Raw genomic sequence first — 5,970 nt, forward strand, 5'->3', positions numbered from 1 at the left:
TTTTGTTTGGTATCACTTATAAAAAGAAAGGGGTAAATATGTGTTTGGTGAACTTCATTTTAAGTCACGCACGGCGTGCAATTGTGTTGAGGAGGAACTATGCCTACTTCGAAAAGAAAAAATTGGATGTCAAGGTCTTATTTCAAATGATTGTGAAAAGGGACATTAATTTAATTTATAAGTACGGCAATGTGGATGCTGAGAATTTTTTTGTTGCAGATAATACCCTGATTACCATTGAAGACAGTGGGGATTTGTGTTTTCATTTTTAATTCAATCATTTGGGCTCGGAAAAGTTTAATGTATATGATGTAAATTGACTGCCCTTTTTATTATTTTTCAAGCTTAATTGTTAAGCAAAGTTGTATTTGAATGTGAAATTGATTTTTGATAATAAAAAGATAAAAAAAAAAAAAAAAAAAAAGAACACGCCCGATCTCGTCTGATCTCGGAAGCTAAGCAGGGTCGGGCCTGGTCAGTACTTGGATGGGAGACCGCCTGGGAATACCAGGTGCTGTAAGCTTTTTTCACTCCTCTTTACAAAAAGCAGAGGGCGCTGCTGCTTTTTCAGTGGACACCGACAGGGTGGGATGGAAATAGCTAGATCATGACTTGCCGGTATAGAAATGACACAAATCCAGTTCGATGATGGCTTTCATCATTTACATTTCAACAATAAATATTAATCTTTTTACTGCACTACATTTGTGATCGTTATAGCTACTTTGTACATTCTGATTTGACATTTAAAAGCTGTGAGTGTGTCTGGCAATCTGCAGGCGCTCCCTGTATAGACAAAAGAGCAAAGCGTGGTGATATAGTATCTTTAAAAGGCCCTTTGGTAGGCACAATTCTTGCTTACGGCCATACCACCCTGAACACTTCCGATCTCGTCTGATTTCGGAAGCTAAGCAGGGTCGGGCCTGGTCAGTACTTGGATGGGAGACCGCCTGGGAATACCAGATGCTGTAAGCTTTTTTCACTCCTCTTTACAAAAAGCAGAGGGCGCTGCTGCTTTTTCAGTGGACACCGACGGGGCGGGATGGAAATAGCTAGATCATGACTTGCCGGTATAGAAATGGCACAAATCCAGTTAGATGATGGCTTTCATCATTCCTAAGCTTACTGATCATGTTCTTTTCAATTTTATGCTAAGGTACACTACATTTCAGCAGTAAATATTAATCTTTTTACTGCACTACATTTGTTTTCCTTATAGCCACTTTGTACATTCTGATTTGACCTTTAAAAGCTGTGAGTGTTTCTGGCAATCTGCAGGCGCCCCTGTATAGACAAAAGAGCAAAGCGTGGTGATATAGTATCTTTAAAAGGCCCTTTGGTAGGCACAATTTTTGCTTACGGCCATACCACCCTTCTGCACGTGTGCGAGAGTGAGAGGTGGAGCTAGAGGCAGCAGCAAGCTGCAGGCAGGAGACAGAGCTCCCTGCAGTTTTCTTTTCATTTTGATTCAAAATAGTTTTGGTTGATGAGTTTTGGTTCAGTTTTTTGAAGTTTAATTTGATTTATAGTACCCCCTTGCAGTCTAGGACTGCTTGGGGGAGGAATTCCCCACGCTTTTTGAAGCACATTCGGCCGGCTTTTCTTTTTTCAAAGAAAAGTTTTTTTTGAAACAGACGGACAAAATGGCAAATGAACCTAGGACAACGGATAAAGACAACGAAATGCTTAATGGACAAACCAAGAATAAGAAAGATGGCAGATTGAACAAAGAAATGGATGAAATGATCCAGAGTCCATGTGAAGAAGACATGGTGTTGGTGGAGAGGAGAAAGAAAGGAGCAGACCGGAAGGACAAAATGGTTGACAGTCAACGGAACATGGCCCATGGTAAAGAAACAGATAATGGACACAATAACATAAGAGAAGATGTGAAGTTTGAGAAAGAGATGACGGTGAATGTTGAACTGCTGGGGGAAGAACATGTGTCAGTAGTAGAACTAATGAGGAGTGTGAGACTGGTGTGTGGGGGCCTGTTAGCTTGCCGTAGCATGGGCCCGCGCAAGTTTGAATTCACCATGAGCCACATAAAGGGGAAGGAGAGGCTGCTGGAAGGCTTCAAGATTCGGGATACGAGGGTGGTTGCTAAAGAACTAATAAATGATTAGCTGGTAGTGTCGTTCCTCAACCTACCAGCTTACATTACAGATGAGGACATTATTGGGAAACTGCAGGGCTGGGGGGTAACCACTACCTCCCCAGTTAAAAGAAGATGGTGGCCGGGAACCCGTGTGGCAGACGGGACGAGGTTTCTGAAAGTGAGGTTCAATGACACTGTGCAGTCCCTCCCGTACTACACAAAATTTGAAGTGGTAGGTGGCACTGAGTATTTCAGGGTAATGCATGATCGCCAGGTCAAAGTCTGCCTGATTTGCATCCAGCCTGGTCACATAATGAGAGAGTGCCCGGACTTTCAGTGCCACAGGTGTGGCATTCAGGGGCACTAGGCACGGGAGTGCAATAAAAACAATAAGAGGTGCCAGTTATGCCGTAATGCGGAGGCAGACTGCATCTGCCGCACCAGTGACGGAGACGAGGACGATCAGTCGGGTTTCTGCTGCGAACCGACGCCGGGAGCAGAGGGAGAGAGACAGAGGCCGGAGAGGAGAATGATCAGTGAGATGGATGGACGGGGAGAGACGGGTGCGTTGCAGTCAGCAAGCGGAGATGTGGGGGCAGAGACCCACCTTCCTACGGCAGTGAATGCGGTGACGGCCTTGGACAGCATAGATGACAGACTCTTTGCTTTCGTTGGCTCAGAGGTGGAGAACATCGGGGTCAAGAGGGCGAAGAGAGAACCAGAAATAAAGGGTCAGCGCAGCATATCCCGTGTCGACAGTACTGGTGCCGTGGGGATGGAGGTGGAGTCTTCGGCACTGTTCCTGGTTGCGGACAAAGCAGATTTTCCAGGCATGGAGAAGGAGGGTGTTGTGGCTGCGGCAGCTCCAGCAGCTGTTTTCATAAGCGTAAGTGAAATAACACAAAGTGAAATGATGCCTTCTGCAGATTACTCGGACTCGGACTGTGACATATCTAAGCTGATTCCTGCCGGCAAGAGCGGAGGCAATGAAGGCGGGCAAAGCCAAGAACCGCCGGAGCAGAAAAGGGGCATCTGACATGTGATTTTGTAATATTTCTGTGCATTAACGAGGAATGATTTTGAGTTTAATGAAAAATATTATCTCCAGATCCACGGCACAGCTATGGGCAAAAGATTTGCCCCGGCCTTTGCCAACCTATACATGCGTTTTTGGGAGGAAACCGCTTTTATTAAGTGCAAAACCCTGCCATTACTGTACTACAGGTTTTTAGATGATATATTTGGGATCTGGGGGAACTCCATCACGGACTTTGAAAACTTTTTAATGGTTTTAGACTCTCATCATCCGGCCATTTCAATCACACACAATGTACAAAAAGAGAAACTGGAATTTTTAGACACACAAGTATTTTTTATTCCAGGGATTGGAGAAACAAAATCATTGGCAACCAGAGTGTTTTTTAAAGATACTGACAGGCATGCTCTCCTCCACAAGTCCAGTTATCACCCCAAACACACATTCAGGGGCATAATAAAATCACAATTACTCAGATTCCATAGAATCTGCAGCTTCCCAGAGGATGTGGAAAAGGCCACACTGACTCTTTTTTCAGCCTTAACTCCACGGGGCTATTCAAAGAGATTCCTGGGGGAGATAAAAGCAGAGGTAAAGCAGGTGTTTAAGGACCAGGGCCAGCATACAGCTGAACAGCAGAGCTGCATTTTAATACCGATGGTAACAACCTTTTCACAAAGAAAGAATGCCAGTTTTTAACCTAACCCTAACCCCCTAACCCTAACCCGAATTAGTGGGGGCGGACACCACTTCCAAGTCTCTACCACCTTCAGAAAAGGGTGTATTTTCAAAAAGGATCAAGAATCTGTGGTTTTCATCCCTTATCCTAACCCCTAACCCTAACCCAAACCCATCACAATAGTTTCTGTCCTCATTTGTTATTTTTACTTCAATTGCTTTGAGAACTCTCTCCATTTGTTTTTCATCTATGTTTTCACTTTTAAATAGACCTTTGTAAAAAATCTCTACTGTTTTCAGGATTCCATAGAATCTGCAGCTTCCCAGAGGATGTGGAAAAGGCCACACTGACTCTTTTTTCAGCCTTAACTCCAATTCAAAGAGATTCCTGAGGGAGATAAAAGCAGAGGTAAAGCAGGTATTTAAGGACCAGGGCCAGCATACAGCAGAACAGCAGAGCTGCATTTTAATACCGATGGTAACAACCTACTCACATTACCTTAGCTCGCCTCAGCTCCAGTTTTAAAACCCATTTCCAACAGGCTCAGGAGGAAAGTGTGGCCCTCAGTAATTTTAAAGTCATCTCAGCCTATAGGAGGAATAAAAACCTCAGAGATATCCTGGTACACTCAAGTCTCACCAAGAGGGCCAAGAAAGCTCCCCTGCAGGAGAACCATCACAATAACACATACATTAATAACCAACACTCGGGTCAGGGAGCACCTATCTGGCAGAAGATCAGCCTGGAGACAACCAATGTGATATATGCCATCAGATGTTCTCTCTGTAAAAAACTGTATATAGGGTAGACACAGAGCACACTGGAGTGCAGACTGAGGCAACATATTTATCACATCAAAAAAGGAGACAGGGAAACGGTTTTATATCTGCATTTTAAAGAACATGGTTTTAATCATTTTACTTCAGAAGGGTTATAGACCAACAAACATTGGTCAAAGGTGCAACGCCAAAGAGCTGAAAGGAAATGGATAGGGTCATTAAAAACCATTGACCCCAGAGGACTCAATGAGAAATATTGAGCAACCTGCATCTCTGGCACCACCTAGTGGCGTGAATAAATCACAGCAAGCCACCTTCTGGGTTTTATGAATTTTAAATAGACATAACAGACTGGATCCATGGGATGGGATCTGTACAGAAAGAATATATAAGAGTATATATCTATATATTATCTATTTATTGACCTGTTTCTTTAAATTATATGCATGCTTTTTACTCTCTTTTATGCATGTTTGAAATGTCACCTTTTTTAACCATGTTATTTATTGAGCACCTTTTTAAACTCACTTGTCTGTTTTTATTTATTGAAGTACTTATTAGTACTTCACATGAGCACCTTTCTCGTACAGACACCCACCTCATGGTTTTAGCAATTGTATGTAACCCAGACTGGGCAGGTTCTCCTCAGTGGTATAGCAGACCGACTCCTGCTCCTGACCCACAGACTTAAGGGAGGGGAACAAGAGATAATACAAGAGTTAGTAATGAATGTGTCCAAAGAGTGTTGTTGTATTGAACCCCCCGAGGTCTTTTAGCTTGCATGCATTGTTTTTAATATGAATATTTATTAAAACATTTTAGCATTGACCCCTCTTACCCTTCCTTCCAGGCAGGAGACATGTCTCCAGCCAACGGATGGAAGTTCTGGGGGGAACAGTGGAACACTGTATTTTATTCATTTTAATATTTTATTGTGTGATGACAACACCTAGCTAGAATGCCTAGTCCCTAACACCTAGGCATTCTTTTATGAATTTTAAAACTAATATGGACACATGTAAACCTGACTCTTGGGCACTTACCTTTTCTTGTTTTACCTTCCATGGGCAGGAGACATGTCTCCAGCCAGCGGTAGAGGACCTGCAGAGACAAAGGAAAAGGTTTAACCATACCCACAACCCTTTCCTAAACCTAACCACACCACTGGTCCAGCCCTAACCCCAACCCTCTAGCTTTTTATTAGTTTTATCAGTTTTACCCCCTTGAATTGTTCCTTCCCTCCCTTCCCCAGTGTCTTTGTCTGGTAGTAGTATTTGTTTTAGTTCTTTTATCCCCTTATTTTTATAAAAGGGTTGGTTTTAAAACACACAGAAGATGGCCTGTGCCTGTGCACGCCCAACACCTTAGGGTGTTGGAT

The 5,970-nt window shown here is 43.2% G+C and overlaps 1 non-coding gene across 1 annotated transcript; it reads left to right on the forward strand.

The window, feature by feature from the left end:
* Positions 1–856: 856 nt before the first annotated feature.
* On the forward strand, positions 857–975 carry LOC129104032 (5S ribosomal RNA). The gene has a single exon (XR_008531772.1). It is a non-coding gene; the product is annotated as a 5S ribosomal RNA (ribosomal RNA).
* Positions 976–5,970: the final 4,995 nt, after the last annotated feature.

This window comes from Anoplopoma fimbria, chromosome 15 (assembly GCF_027596085.1).
Source record: "Anoplopoma fimbria isolate UVic2021 breed Golden Eagle Sablefish chromosome 15, Afim_UVic_2022, whole genome shotgun sequence".
Classification (NCBI taxonomy): domain Eukaryota; kingdom Metazoa; phylum Chordata; class Actinopteri; order Perciformes; family Anoplopomatidae; genus Anoplopoma; species Anoplopoma fimbria.